A 17636-nucleotide genomic window follows, 5' to 3' on the forward strand; every position below is an offset into this window, starting at 1 on the left:
AATACTATCTATACATACGACCATGTAAAATAAATTTAAAAATGATGGTAAAGTGTTAATAAGGACAAAAATAATAAAATATTCACTTTATATACATATATACAAGAAAAAATCTAGAAATCATCAAAAAATCAAAAACTATTTTTTACAACACTTTTATTGCCGTTGGATTAAATCAACTGAAAACAAAGACAATGTTCATTCTAGAAGCAAAGTCAATAATAAATTAAAATACTCTTATTAATATTGTTTTTATATAAAAATACATTTCTTTAACTAATATATTTTTAGTAATTATTTAGTTAATTGACTTGAATGACAGGTTTATAACCAGTGCAAAAGGATTGTAGATCTTTATATTTTCGTAATATTATAGGTTTTGGCCCTGAGTTTAGTTTAAAATGTGATGTTGAAAGAATTAGCTATTATTTTAGAGTTACTGTTCTATAACTCTCACGAATTACCGGTAACAGCTGGTTGGGCACAAATAATTCGCCTGTTTTTTTAATGCATGAACAATACAACCGGTTTAGTAAAATTGTCCAAAAACAATTTGATCCATAAGAAAATTAACCAAAAGAAAAATCACTGAATTACAATTGACAGAAGTAAAAATTATTCAAAATGTCGATTTTTCATATAGTGTATAAACACACGGTTCATTTAATAAAAACCAAACTAAACATAAACAAAACATGTTTCTTTATCCATGCCTTTTTGATACAAATAACTGTGGACTAACAGTTTCTGTTTACCCTATTCACTGATAACAAATTCAACTTCCATTCTACGTGTTTATACCGGATGATGATAGGCACAATAAATAAAATTTTCCAGAAATTGACAGGGATGAAAATGACAATGGCCTGACAATGACAATGATAATGACAAAATGTTCTTAGGGAAATTATGATTTCGGGAAATTTTCCATTAGGGTAATCTTCGTTTCGGTGGTTTGCGTTCGGTCAATTTTCCTTCAGCCATTTATTCTCGGACAATTTTTTGCATCTAGCTCATTCCGATCATGGTTTTTGGCAAAAAATCAGACTCAAAATCACACTGTAAAAGAGAGCTGCTGCCATGATAGAAGTTTTATTTTGTCCAAAGCAACCATCAGAAAATAATTAGGCAGAATGTGACATTTTCTCTCGCACGCATTTTCATAACTTAAAACAAAAAGACCTATCTTAAATGCCATCTTTCTTGTAGTATAACAATTGGTATAATTATTGATATAACAAAGCGCGCTAACTCATCATACGTTTCTTCGTAATAACGAAGAATTCTATTATTTGAGATGGGGCAAATTTTTGACGAATATAAAATGAAAAAGGTATAATACTGAGATGCGCAAATTCGCTGTATTAAAAAATGGCCCAATGGGCATGTCATGACGTTGAAATCTCAAAATCCCCAAAAATCGAGATACGCCTTTTCATCCTAAAGCCGATGAAATTTTATATCGTATATTATATAGTTTTTTGATGGGACATAATAGTTTTTATTTTTTACTAAATTAATATAAGTTTATATCGTGTGTTGGTTATGCTAATCATAAATAAGGCATAACTCCCTTGGGACATTATTAACGGAAATTAAGATGCTATAATTCCCTCTACCTTTTATAGGTAATAACCATGAACTACAATAGAGAGAGATTTTCAGTAATAATATAAAATGAGAATGGACACTCATTTAACTGCCCTAATAATTTATTGATATCATTAATGTCACATATATAATAAATTTACAATTATTAAATGTCCCCTAAAATTATTTTCATTACTAGAAACAATGTTTTCTTTTGTACGACTTCTTTGAATTCGATTGACAACAAAAGGTCATTTAATATTATAATCACAGAGCATACTAAAGAAGAACGCTAACTCCCGTGTATTTTTTAATTTCAAATTTAAAGAGGCGCCACCTAGTGCACCCGGAATGAATTAAACCTGGCGGAAAATTTGAATATACCATATTTAATTATTTTTATGTAAATTATTTGAAATATAGATACAAAATAATCAGATTTTCAGTAATTATATCTATATAATATTAAAAACAATAAGAAAAAATAATCAACTGCGTAAATACTATTAGCAGGACATTCAATTCTTGATTTAAAATTTTAAGTAATAAAAGTAGGAGGAAAACACAGAAAAGGCAAACCATCTTCTTTCATCTTTATTTTGAACTTTGAGATTAATGGGGTACGATCATAAGTAACATCGTAGAATAAATGTTATTAATGGGCTCCAGATATCCCGAATTAGGAACTCGAGGCTTGTAGATTTATAAGAATCCCGTTCCGCCCCTATCCAGATAATTGCCGAGAATTTCTGGCAGGGCATCTCAGAGTACAAATGGGGGCGAGTCAGATAATATTTGCAAAGAACTTTATACAGGTAGCTTTGTTCCTAGTATTATTCTCGAATTTAATTGGTTGTTATTTTTAATTTATATTCTTAACCCGTAACTTTTTTACTTTTGTCAGTTATTTTCTAGCAGTGGATCCTGGGGACTTTTGTAGTGTACTTTTGTGTGTTGGTTAGGTTTAGAGACATCAAGTGACAAATGATTGTACGAGTCATATTTTAGTTATTAGATTAAACGTAAAGATATGCTTTTTCCAAATATAGTAATGAGCCACTCTCTTTCAATTTGAAAAAAAAAAAAAATATCAAACTGTATTTTATAAACGATAGGCTTTTACACCATTCGAATCAGTTATAAATTACAAAAATACATTTCGGGGACAAGTCTTGGTGCGGACAGCACAAAAATTTATATTTGATAATGATAAAAACAGAAGTTGCCAACTTAAGGTATGTTGACATTTGCCTGGTTTTGCATTGTTACCTGTTCAGTTTTAATTTAAAAATAGATGCAGTTTCTAAGTTAGTCAAAATCGGCTTGTCCAAAATTGTTCAAATTGGGAATGTGTTCAGCATACACAGACCTTTAAAAAACTTATTTACGATTTAGCTTTAAAATTAATAGGAGTGCCAATAATTGGACAGTTCAAGATTTGCATGGTATTTCCAACGATAATTTAAGTTCTCAACAATTTAAGTTTTCAACGACGATATATCACCCGGTATATGAAATAATATATGGGAAGTGTCACATTAATTACTGCCATCACTAATATAATTCGTTGATTTAAGTAAAAACAATTTTTGGATTGTCACGGGACACTGCCTCCTCAACGAACACCTCAGTAGGCTGAAGCTGAGGAATAACGGCGAAAGCAGATTCAGTGGGAAAAATGGAGAAACACCAAAACACTTTATCACTGGGTGCGCCGAGAGAACGACCGTTTGTGCCATGAACTTTGGTACGGCTAATGTAGAGGATAGAGGGCTGGCTTATATGAAGCCGTCTCTGATACTGGTTTTTGTTAAAGCCCTGAGACTGTATGACTCGTTATAACTCAAGGAAGGGGAAAACACAATAAATCTGTAAGGTCGCGGTGATTAACTCCCCTCCTAAACATTCTACATTCTATAATATAATCGAGTACTCTCTTTAAGTAACTACCACAGTTAGTTACTTAATGACGTACTAGTGTAGATAATTTTCTAGCCTGGTGTGCTATAATATTAACTTTTACAATAGAAAATACGAATTACTTTTGAACAAACAAATATTTTGTATAATAATTTAAGCATACTATTGACACTGAAGATAGAGGGGTGAAAAATAAATCCACCTTTAACAACATTCTCTCTATTAAACTTTATTATAAAACATTATTTGCTTGTTTTTCTTTCTCTATTAAAGATACTTTATATTTAATAGATTGAAAGACAATTAATACCTTCTAAGTACCATAATAGCGTTTCCTCTATTTTTAACTAATAAACCTGTTTTAAAGTTATATTTTTAAACCGATATCGAGACCGCATTAGCTCTAAAAATAAGAAACCTGACCGATCGCGACCTGAAATGAAAAATAAACCAATTCGACCTTTTAAAGAAAAGGAAACCGGGTAAAAGCGCATTACGGGAAATAAATAATACACAACTATAAAACTTGAAACCCAGCTATTTTTCCCAATAAAGAGTGGGGTGTCTTAACTTACGTCCGGGGTCGTGAATCCCCCTTGGAAAAGCCTCTGAGGAATAATAAAAAGGCTATATTATTGTGCCGGCCTATCCATGCAGAACCGCAGAACCCCTCACTATCCATCCCAATTTACGCCAACAAGAAAGCAGAAAATTAGAGACGTAAAAAAGCGCCGCTACACTGAATTTTGTTATGCCACAGCCTGTTTATTAGTCAGCCAGTCGACTGACAATCATTTACGTGGAACTCTGGGGTGGAATTTTGTAACTAAATAGCGATCAGTAGCGATGAAGAATATTGTCGCTTGCCGTTTTGTTTCTACAGCCAAGGTCAGTATTCTTCATTGTTACCGATCGCTATTTAGTTACAGAGTTCCTTCCCTGGGTACCTACGAGGACGGATAAAAAGAGATGAAGTTCCGTAGGTAATTTGACGCTGATCAAAATATCACTTTGAAAGTTTAAAAAAAATCCCAGTAGTTCTGAATATTTAAAAAAAATAATATTCATCATTTCGTTTTTGTATTTGTGCTGCCATCATCAACTTGCTTTTCTTAAACACGGCGCTGATTTTTTTATTGACGATTATTGAAGATCACAAAACAAATTTTTACGAAAAATTGATATTAATAACATTTTCCATGAGAACTCATCTGTTAGAGAGTGGCAGAAAATATGTTGAAGTACGTGCGATTGAGAAAATTAAAAGCTATTACAATCGTTAGCAAACGATGATAAAAAAGAAAGTTAATAATGACAGTTCATCAAAGAAGAAAAGTCGATTTGAAAATCTAAAAAGACTATGTTGTAGAACAGAAAAGTAGCAATGAGAATGTAAAATTTATTTTGCTATATTATTCAAGTAGAATTATACCGGGTGCGTCTCAAAAGTAGCTCACCCCTATAACTTTATTATTTTTTCAGATAAAAAAACGAGATTTGGTATTTAGTATATGACATAAATTAGGATTGATTGACTCTTCAATTGTTTTTTGTCACTTTCTGTTTCACCGGAAATTACTACAACTTTTGATTTTTAAATTGCACCCTCAGACTGTTTTACTTTATTCGATAGAAAATAGAAAATGACACTCTGTAGTATCATATGTCAGGTGTCAACTTTTGATATTTTTGCGTTAAAAATCGTACTTTAAATTCTAGTCTAGAGTGGCTGTCCATGGCTGTGTTAAAAACACTAATTTTTAACCAAGGAGCATTGGAAAAATAGATTTGATAGTCCAATATTTTTATGTCTTGTCCTGGTTAAAAGATGCTCAAATCGTATTTTTAATCATATTTGAATTTGTTCAAATGGAACGAGGGTGACTCATCAGCATATTTGGAAAAAGCATTTTTTACGAATAATTTGCTACCACACACTTGGTATTTCGAGTCAAATTGTCGTTATGAACCTCAAGTTATAATTTCAAATAAACCATATAAGAGAATGTCAAAAGTTGACATATAATATGGCTTTGTCATTTTCTATCGGATAAAGAAAACAAACCGAGAGTGCCATTTAAAAATCAAAATTGTAGTCATTTTCAGTAAAACAGGAAGTGACCATAAACAATTGAATACGTCAATCAGTCCTAATTTATGTCATATACTTACTTACCAAATCTCGTTTTTTTTATCTGAAAAAATAAAAATGGCATAGGGGTAGATAAATAAAAATAGAACAGCGTGGCGTGGCGCCGCGCCGCGCTGTGCTTGAAAAATTTAGCTCGTTGTGTTCGGCAGTATTAAATATTAATAAATATGTAAAATTGTCTAACGGCGGTAATTCGTTCGCCAATTGTCTATATCGCCGGCGCATACTTTAGCCAGTTTTTTTTCCGATGCACAAATTAATTTTTCCTATAATCTTTCTAGATATTTTAATAATAGTTTTCCCCCATTTCTTGAGAACTTTTCTACAGATGCTATTTAACAAGTATAAAATAAAATAAACCAGAATCTAAAGTATTTACTCATTTGAAAATATTGCTAAATTCATTTTACTAACGTGTATTCTTTCCTTTAATCTATCTTTAACGGCTGCAGAATTACAAAACGAAGAATGTCATAATTTACTCGTGCAATAGCAGTTACTCAGTTTGCATAAACAATTAGTTGAAATTAGCAACAGCTTGGACCCCGCCTCCTCCCTCAACATTATCTAGCATCCGGAACGGAAGACATTAAGGCTTCATCCAGATTCCAGACACAAAACTGCGCGCCGTCGTCGTCATTTTGTTGCCAGATAGAAAAGAGTCTAGAGCAGAAGAGAGCTATCTAATCCTCTAGTTTTGGTGGGACAAGTATATTAAAAGGGCGGACAAAAGAATTAGGAAAACAATTTACGAGTATATCAATAAACTTAATATGGCTGACTTAAATTCTTGTTTCTCAGTGTTATTCTAATTTTATTTAAAATTTAAAAAATATAATCTTGAATAAGCTTGGGTAAAATTATAAATTTAACATTTTTAGGGTTGAAATTTGAGTTAACGAAAATCGATATATAGAATATAGGAATGGGTTAAGAAAGATGAGTAAAATGCTTTGTCGGGACCATCAACTGCCTCTTATAATACGGTTATTAAGTTTGCTTTATGGAATGGAGTCTTGGACGTTGAATAAGAGTGAGATGAAAAAAAAAATAGAAGCCTTCGAAATGTGGTGTTACAGGAGAATTTTAAGAATACTATGGGTGGACAAAATTAGTAAGGTCAGAGTGTTTGGAACTGGAATAATTAGGACATCTTATGAGACAGGAGAAGTAGCAGCTATTGAAGAACATCATGCAAGGCAAAATAGAAGGGAGACGCTCAGCTGGAAGGACGTACTGGCTCAAGAATTGCCGGAGTGGTACGGAGTAAATACCGCTAAGTACCGCTGCTAAATATTAAAAAAATGGCATTGATGGTAGCCAAGGTTCTTCGAGGACAGAGCTTATAAAGAAGAAGAAAATCGATATATTCGATCTATCTAAACCAACCGATTGGGTATTACACAGAAAGAACAACAAAATCTTTATTTCCGTTTCTTATATTTAAATTCAACCATAAGACTAATAATTAAATTACTTTCATATTCCTATACCTAAACCTTCCGGTTTCTAGAGCTTATTTAAAAACTAATAATTATTTTATTATTGTTATTTATAAAGAACATATAACATCTTTCTTTTGCCATTTTGTAATAAGAATTGACGGGATATTTTGTGGAACTGACAGAAATGACTTCTTAATTAATATTTCAAAAAATGACAATTACAATATGGCCACCAAGCGATAATCACTTAAATGATTATCACTTATTAATCACATCCTTCTATAGAGGAAAAATATACATAGAGTTGTATCATCTTTTAAATGACTTTACTGAGATAAACAGAAGGTTTAGGTATAGGAACTTGATATTATAATATATTGTTGAAAAGAAATTTTATTTATATATTTTTTTAAATAAAATATATGGGCTTATACTTAAAACAGCAATTATTTAAACCATTTTATATCAAACTGAAATAAATACTTTTTGATCTCCCTGTTTGATATCCCCTATCTGAATCAGGTGATTTACACATATCGAATATGTTGACTTTCCTTAACGTATGAACCAAATTTCAGCTTTCAATATGCCGAATTTACGAGTTAACAAACGCTTATTCGAGACCATGTTTTTGTCGGTTTTACACATGTTATCTTTTACCTCGTAAACTGGTTATATATTTAGACAGATGAAGCAAGTGCGTTTATGACGGTTGTTTTCTGTTTTTAAGCGGTTGTTTCGTGTTTAAACCTGTTGGTTCCTGTTTATTGGTATTTTTTACCCGTTTTGAGTTGTTTTATGTCACCTTCCTATTTATCTATATCGGTTGTATCTCTGTCTGTCTAGCACAAGTGCCCCAATGACTACTTCACTTTATAAGGCTGTAGAAGAACTGGTCGTCCAAGCACACATGGCAAAGAAGAATTAAAATGGAGATTGAAGCAGCAAATTGATCATGGGAAGATGGCAAACAATAATCAATTGCAAACAACCGAACCTGCTGGAGAGCTTTTATTGAACCTCTATGTTCCACGTACAAGTAAATAACAAAATGAATGAACCCACTTTTACAAATTTATACCACTGCTACAAATGTAATTATGCGGCCACAAATAGAAAAAGATGGACGTTAAAGCGATGTTAAAATTAGATTAGTAAAAAGTCGAACAGTTCTCGAATATTTTAAAACTTTGCTTGCTTTTTCACTATAAAAGCGGTCTTCGAAACTTTAGCTGAAAATAAAGACTGTTGCTGACACATTTTCAAAAGAATCGAACAATAAAAAGCTAGTAATATTTTTAATTAAATTTTTCTATTATTGTTTTACTCTTTATTTATTTCCTTTCTGGAATTCAGAACAAGTACTGTGTAAAAAGGTTACTTTTGACTTGAGAAAAAAGTTCAGCTGACTCGAGAATAAATTAAGAAAGGTTTTTCATTTCTTTCTTTTATAAATTTACATATTCGTTATTTTATCAGAGCATTCTGCTTCCGGTAATTTGCATAAGCTTCTTTTATAGTCACGTAAAAATTACGTTTTAAAGGGTATAAAAGTTTTCGGAAATTATATTCTATAACTCGTAATATTAGTTAGCTAAGAAGTATGAAAACCTTAAATATATTTATTGACGATAAAACTGAACTTTGTTATATAAAGTCGACTTATGCGTTTATAATTGAGTTTAGTCAGTTTATAATTATTTTTATTTTGAAAAATGATGAGGTAATACAGAAATTGATTTTAAGGTTTATTAAACTTAATGCAAATATTTAGATCTGTACTTTTTTAGTCATTATCATCATCATCATCATCATCATCATTCTCAGCTTATTCAACCATTTCCAATTATGGTGTTACCTCCCTTATATATTTAAATACTCTCTTTGTAGTTGAGCCCACTGTTTTCTATTGTGAGCTATGCGGGCCCAAATTATCCCTGCTAACTTCCTAATATCGTGGTCCCATCTCAGATTTCGTCTCTGAATTTCTCGTGGGTACCATGCTGTAATTTTTGTAGTCCATCTGTTGCCCGTCCTTCTTGCCAAGTGTCCTGCCCATTGCCATTTGAGGGATTTGACCCTGTGGATGAGAAAAAAGGGTAATACAGAAATTGATTTTTTATTCGACTATTTCCTGGGTATTTTGTCATATCCACTCTATTCTTTTACGATCTCTCTTGGATACTCCCAGCATATTTCGTTCCATTGAGAGTTGTGCGACCTGCAGTTTCCTTATGATGTCCGTTTTAAATGTCCAGGTTTCGCATGCATAGGTCATGACTGGGAGTACACATTGGTCGAATGTTTTCTCCTTTAGATAAAATAGCATTCTAGATTTGAATATGATTGTTTTTCTTCCATAAGTACTTTATGCTAACTTAATTCTTCTGTTAATTTCTGGTGGTAGAGATCCCGAGCTGTGTATATTAGTTATCCCAAATATATATATTCTTCTACTATTTCCAGTGTTGTGTTATTTATTAGAATGTCCTTTCTTTCCACTAGTTCGTTGTACATTACTTTAGTTTTTGCTAGATTCAATTTGAGACCCACTTTATTGCTGGCTGTATTTAGTTCATTAATTGTTTTAGTTTTACTTTTTAACTAAATATGATTAGTTTTGAATTACGCGTTAATAATCCAAGCCGTATTAAATTGAGGGAATAACTAATTAGAAACGGTGGTTCATAGATTGATATGTTATGAAAAGTAATGTGTTAATCTATAAAAATTAAACCGATATATCCGAATTCTAATTATAATATAAAGTAACAAAAACATATTATTTATGATTCCATGCTACAATAGATCACAGAAAAATAGTTACTCCTAAGTATTAAAATACAGTATGGGTTCCTATATACAAAAAATGTGATTCAAACACAGATTGGTGTTTCAACCTGTCACCCACTTCACTTTTCCCTGGAACTCTTTACTCCCAAGTTAACCTTTTGTGAGATATTTGTCTTGTTTCAACCGTATCTAGGTTACCCTACCCCGTTTTCTAAGTTCTGTAAGGATTTAATAATCTTTGCTGATGATGTCAAAAAGATAGCGTAACTTGACACCGAAACTTCTATTCTAAGTTGCATTTTTCTTTGAAGGAACCAGCACTTTATTCTTCTTCAAGCACCCTCTCCTAACGGAGGTTGGCAGTCGTCATGGCTATTTTGAGTTTATTTGCGACCGCTTTATATAATCCATTCGACGTCATTCCATACCATTCTCTGACGTTCTTCAGCCAGGATGTTCGTCTGCCCCGACTACGTCCTCCTTGGATATTTCCTTCGATAATATTCTGGAGCAATTAGTATTTAGGACCTCTTATAACATGTTCGAAATATTCTGATTTTTTCCTCTTAAGGGTTTTATGTATTTCTTCTTTCTTGTTTATACGGCGTAACATCGGTTTTCGTAATCGGTTTTCGTAACTCTGCCAACCCAAGAAATCCGTAACACGCGACGATATTACCACCTTTCGAAAGAAGCACTTTATTAGAAAAACTGGCTAACAATTGGGCTGGCATAAATTTTGCAAGCATTTGATTGCAGTATTCAATTTTCTCCATTTAAACAACAACGGTATTAGATCGGAAAATTGCGTTAACACTAACCGACGACACGTTATCTCAAATTACCGCATAATACGGGAACAAAAACGATTTGTTTTCGATTGTCTAATTGCGGGATGGCGGCGGCCTGTGTAGTATTGTTTCGGAGGCGGCGAGCCTTGCCGGCTCTGGGGGTGGTGGAAAATTTTGGCAAACCGTATAAATGTCACGTGCATAAATTATCACGTTCATTTCAGTTTGACATTATACACACATGACGCTAAAACAGCGACCGCCGCGTCGGAATAAATCACATTCCGAATCTAATTCATTATTTGCCAAAGAGCGCACAACGCGTCCCAGTTCGCTCTATGTAATAATTATATTGTCAAATATTTGTTCGTTAACCATATTTACGTGTTAGGGCATATTTATGTAAAGAACCGCGATAACTATTTACAATAATATAATTATTAGTTCTTTACATATATACAATCACACACCACAATAATTTAAAAAAAAATAGTTTTTGCTCTGTGTGCGCATATTTGATGTAAAACTTATTACTAAAGCCCCATACTTACACTTCGCCACTTCGTCCTTTCGCTTCGTTACTTCACTTCGACCCTTCACTTCGTTCCTTCGTCCCTTCGTTTCCTTCCTTCGTCCATTCGTTTTGTCAATGCGATGGTTCGTCTATGCGATTTTGGCGAAAGGAAGAAAATCCGAAAGGCGCATAATTTTTATTTTATAAAACTGCAATCCTTTGTCGCGTCAAAAATAAAAATTTGAATTTTACTAATATAATTTTTTTAAGAAATCCGAATATTTCAGTATATCATGTACAGGGTGGGTCAAATTCGACGCTTTTAAATGGAAACACCCTTTTCTATAGAACATAGACGAAAACTAATATCGGTGTCTGGAGCTCAATTTTCATCAAAAACATAATGGTGAAAACCGCACATCAATATCTGTTACCGTTTCGGAGTTACGGGGTGTTTTTCAAAAATATGCATTTTTAACAAATTGCTGTAACTTTTTTGCTATGGAAAATTTTGTATTTCTATGACCACATTTCCAAAGCACCTTTTTACGTAGAATTTAATGGTTTAAGTATAATTTTTTTTAAAGTTGATATTTTAAGAGTTATCAACAGAAACATTGATTTTTTATTTGGGACACCCTCTATATTTTAAATTAACTGAAAAGAATTTAAAATTACCTTTCCAAAAATATAGCACAATTGATATTTTGTTATAATCCTCTTCGAAATACAAAATTTTTAAAAGTTCGCCACTTTTAACTAGTAGGCTTTGGATCCCTTATTGATGATATGCCCTTAATGGAACTCGAAAACATATTTCCCAGCAAGACACACCGCCTCTGAACGCTGAAGTTATCAGCAAATTTTTGCAGCCAATTTCAAGAATAATAATTGTATAGCTAACCAAGATCCCAGCCGTTGGCCATCGAGGCCGCCTGACTTAGTGCCCATGGATCTAATCCTATGGATATATTTGCGGAAGAATAAAGGTTCGTTATTCTTCCGTATAATCTAGACAAGAATTAGAAATACTTAGCAGTCATGAGAGGTTACCATTCACTCCCACTGAGTTAATGAATTCCGCGATGAATGTTCAAAAACGGTCCCGTCTGTCCATAACAGAAGACAGTCGATATGTCGAACACCTGTAGCAAAATCTCATGTCTTGGTTTGCTATTTATTTTTATTGTTATTATAGTTAAAATGTGTTGATGTTGGTTAAATATATTTTAAATTGTTATAAAATTCTGCATCTCTCATAGCAAATATTATTTTCGTTTTAATTGATGCTCACAGCTAGAATTGCCGTTCAAAGTCTACTTATTTAAAGCGGGCGAATTTTTATATACTCTATATCTCGAAGAGGAATCGAGCAAAATATCAAGTGTGTTATATTTTTGGAAAGGTAATTTTAAATTACTTTTAATAAATTAATAATATACAGGGTGTCCCATATAAAAAATCAAATTTTCTGTTGATAATTCTTAAATTATTAATTTTTAAAAAATTATCATTAAATCATTAAATTATACGTACAAAGGTGCTTTGGAAATGTTTTCATAAAAATACAAAATTTTCCATAGCAAAAAAGTTACAGCGATTTGTTAAAAATGCATATTTTTGAAAAACACCCCGTAACTCCTAAACAGTAACAGATATCGATATGCGGTTTTCATATAATGTTTTTGACAAAAATTGAGCTCCAGACACCGATATTAGTTTTTGTCTATCTCCTATAGAAAAGGGTGTTTCCATTTAAAAGCGTCGAATTTGACCCACCCTGTACAAGGTATATCAGTATGAATGTACAAGGCGAGTCAACAATAGAGTAAAGTTTATTATGTCATTTATATCGAAACTATGAAATATGACATACTAAGTAAACGTTGATGCCAATCTCCACCGGGATTTACTATGCGGTCGATGAAAATACATTTTATAAAATTAGACTGTTCATCTAAATGTACAGGTATATACCGGATACCCAGATTTTATTTTGTTCTACCTATTGAGTACTTACCCACCGCCCGTGTCTCATTTTTCAGGTAGAACACAGTGACGAAACTAGTTCTTCGTTGGGAGCTGTCTATTTCGAAAAATGACTCAAACTTGTTCTTTTTTTTTAAACAGGACACTCTATATATTATTTTTTTATTTTATTTGCTTTGTTATGAGCTCTCTAAAATTATAATATACTCTATACTTATTTATTTAGGTACTGCTAAACTGCTAAACAGTTTAAACGTGAAAAACTGTATGGGACACCGTTTTCACCTTTTCGATAAGTTATAAGATAACCGAGATACAAAGGGATTACAGTTGAGAGTTGGTTAAGTTATCCATGTTAGCTAACCATGTTAGCACAATGGGTCTTAGTGTCATACAAAGGGGATCGAAAGATGCAATAATTTCAGATTCGCCCTGTATTTTAGGAAGTAAGAGAGCTAGGACATATCGTATGTAGCATCTTTAGTTTTATGAGAAAGTAACATCGCAATGTGAAAACCGCATCTTTGTATCTCGACTCATAAACGAGAAACCCTGCAAAATACACAAAAATGGGACACCCTGTACAAACGTATTGTCAAATCAAGAAATTAACTACGAATTAAATCCAAGATCGATTTATATATTTTAATATTTTTTTGTGTTCCTGATAATTTCTTTGCTACTTCGACCAAAAACCGACAGTACGGCGAAGGAGCGTTTTGACGAAGTAAACGGACGAAGGAGCGAAGGGACGAAGGAACGAAGGAACGAAGGAACTCGAAGTCCCATAAAATCGACAAGTTCAACTAAATTATTAAGTCTTTGAAAATCAGTATTTTATGCTTTTGACTACTCACAATAATAATTATTGTGATTAGTCAATAATAATTATTATGATTAGAATTATTCTAACTATCGTCGGATACTAATCCCTCATTGTAAATTACTGGTTTTGAAAAATAATCATAAAGCTGTTAGCAAAACTTTTTTTCTAACTGGCATTTTCATCCATCCGTCCATTTTATTATAATCTCGACCAATAAAGTATAATCAAAACATGACTCAAACTTATAGGAAAAGATTTTTATATCGTCTGAAAGTCCCGCATCGAGAATACCCGTGGGACGCTTGTCTTCCTGGTTATACATCATAATGATTGGCTTCTATTCTTCGGGGAGCCGCCAATCTGCGTTTGGCCGAACGCAAGGAAAATTTTAAGAAAAAGCAAAAACTCCTATTTGCTCTGTCAATATAGATATTATACACGCGCCCCCGCATAGTACAGAAGCCGTGCCACCTGCAGCAATTTGCCGAGACTGAATTGGTTCATAATTGAAAACGGTTTGTTACTTGTACCTAGAGGAATTTAAGATATTTATTTTTGGATGGATTAAAACAATCAAAAAAAAATCAAATCTAAAACAACCCGGGTTAACAATATATACTTATCGTACTATTTTGTGAAATAGCACGAGGCAATCAAGGTCAAACGTTGAGGTGGCTTCAGAAAAATAAGTAAACATGGAACATGAATAAATATGACTAATTTGTAATGGAGTGTAATGTAATACCACTATATTATACTGATATGAAAAATCAAAAACAGTGCATTTAGAAAACAGTTACCGATGGTAGATTAAATTGGCTATTCCTCTAAGATTACAGAAGGATATTTAGTTTTAATCATTGTCTAATATTATTAATTACAATATAGTAAAAAATATATAAAACATTGACTAACTAGCGGTATACTATTTATCGGCATATAATCCACGGTAGTGCGACTCATGAACAAAATATACACAAAATTATATAAAAAATCGTCTAATTATTTATTATTTCTGGTTATGGTAAAGTAACATTTATACTGTAGTCTGTAGCAAAGTTTAGTTTATGAATTTGGTTTTATTTTTCTAGTTTTAATTGTCTAAATCCCTGCATAATAAATACTAGTTGAATGGATTTATATGAAACCGTACTGGGTACCAATAAAAGTATAATTTACAGGTTTCTCTCAAGAACAATAAGAGAACATTGCTTTTAAATAATATCCGTAGACCATACTTTTGTTGACATCGGGTCATTTAATAATTTTCCCAAGCGGATATATTGAAAATGATTTACCAGTATTAGACATCAAGCAATACTACACTTATATTAATCAATTAAGGCCGTAAACAAACACATCATATACAATTTTATATACTAATTCATTATAATAAAATTAAATCTTAAAAATATTGTAATTTTATTCCTGCAGTTTACTTAAGTGAAAAGTTTTGTTCCTAAATATCTATTATACATATAATAAACGCGTGTTCAAATATTAATTCTTTGGAATATATATCAATATAACATAAAACGAAATGTAATTAACGAAATATCCTCGTAACAACAGCTATTTTACAAACGTCTAGGTTTACTTATTTCACTGAGATTTATGAAAAAAAATCCTTTGCCTTGGATACAGGTACCGCCACGTTTTGGAAACAGCACAAAACAAAATTGAATTAGGCAACAAAAAACGCTAAAAAATCCCCCCTCGCTCTCAACAGAAGTAGTTTTCAGGCGCTTTAAGAATCGAAAGTAGGTCGAGGCAAACCGAAGTGGGTCAAGACAACTGGAAACAAATACTACGTCCTGTATATCAAATATTTCTTCACTACTATTTCGGCTGTATTAGGTATATTCTCGTTCGGTATCTTCCTAAGTGTACTTAGAGAGAGTCGTTCAGGAGCCATATGCAAGCTTTATAAATGTTTACTTTGCTTCTGACGCTCATATATTTATTTCTCCAAATTATATCCCTTAAATATTCTGATATTAATGATGTTTTTGTTCTTGGGGCATGGATATTAATCATGCATTTGTTCTTTTCTCTTTGATATTCCTAGTGCTTGATATATTTGTCCCTAGATCTTTAAGTAACATAACTTGTTCTACACTCTAGCTATAGATTGCGAGCTTGTATCTTAGGTTCACTATATAGCCGGAGAGCTGCGATGACATATATTTAGAGAACATATTTGAGGCAAGTTAGAATAACAATAAAAATAAAGTTTAATAACTTGTGAACCCAGAACTCTAAGTCTGGCTGGGGGTTGGGGGTATCTCGCTACTGCGCAACCCATAACATTTTCAAAAATAAATCCAAAAACATTCTTTAGGCAACTTGAAATTTGTTTATTCTTAAATTTTAGCATCTATTTAACCTAGAAATAAGTATGCCAGACATTTTTTTCGGGTTTAAAGTGTAACCCGACCATTCCAAATATGTTTAATTATTATACCTGGAAAACATACTTTAGGCACTCTAAAATTTTTACAGCGTGTTTATTAGATGATATTAAAAAGTATGTGTTAATTACCAGACAAATTCAATGGGATTTAATACTTGCCAGACGCGAATAAAGATTTCAAATGAGCGCGACAAAAAAGTCTGAAAGTGCGCGAGAAAGATAGTTAATTGAGACCCGTCGGCAGTCGATGTGGCTGACGTAACAGTATTTTGGAGTACTTCAAATTTTCGTAAAAACAATTTTTTTTCGGTTTCATTTCAATTATTTGCAGGCTTTTAATTCAGAGATTATTTTGTTGGAATTAAGTTACCATGTACAAATATGTATTTATAAATTAAATATTGACGTGCATAGTGTAAATAGTCTAGAATAATTACTGCAAATAAATATTTTAGTAACTACTAATTTCGCTACTAACTACTAAATCACAATGGATAAAAAACATTTAAGTTGTGTAGTTTGTAAAAAAGTTACTAGTGACAAAGTTATTGTTTTTGATGAAGGCAGGGACTACAAAAAAGCAAAGAAGTTTTAAAAGTGCACCAACAACATGGTTTAAAATTTAAAGAAGTGGTTTTACCAGAAAACGTAGTCCCGACAAAAGGGTACCATGTACAGTGCTAAAAAAATAAGTATTCTGGAATTTTATTAAAGTACCATTGTGAATCTTTCTAAATAGATTCAAAAGTAAGTAAAATTGCTTTACTTTTATGCTTAGGCGTTAAAATGACTTTTTTATATTGTCAATCAGGTCGCAAAAATTAATAATAATATAATATGTCACAAAAGTATAATAATAATTATACTTTTGTGACGTTTGAAAAAAATATATTTTATATTATGCTAATTTTTAAATAATTATTCGTCTTTTTATTCTTTTAGATACAAAATACTTAAATTAAAAAGTCTTCTTATTGAAAGGATTTCAATCATACATTTTCATTGAAAAATGTTTCTTTTTATTTATTCAATATTAGTTAGTCATTTTTAAGTTTTTACGACTCCAAAATGCTGTTACGTCAGCCGCATCGGCTACCGAGGGGTATACTATCTTTCTCGCGCTTATAGATACTCATAAGACTTTCTTATCGCGCTCATTTAAAATCTTTATTTGCGTCTGGCAAGTATTAAATCCCATTGAAT

Source organism: Sitophilus oryzae, unplaced genomic scaffold (genome assembly GCF_002938485.1).
Source record: "Sitophilus oryzae breed Bouriz unplaced genomic scaffold, Soryzae_2.0 scaffold_111_pilon_pilon, whole genome shotgun sequence".
NCBI classification, from domain to species: Eukaryota; Metazoa; Arthropoda; class Insecta; order Coleoptera; family Curculionidae; genus Sitophilus; species Sitophilus oryzae.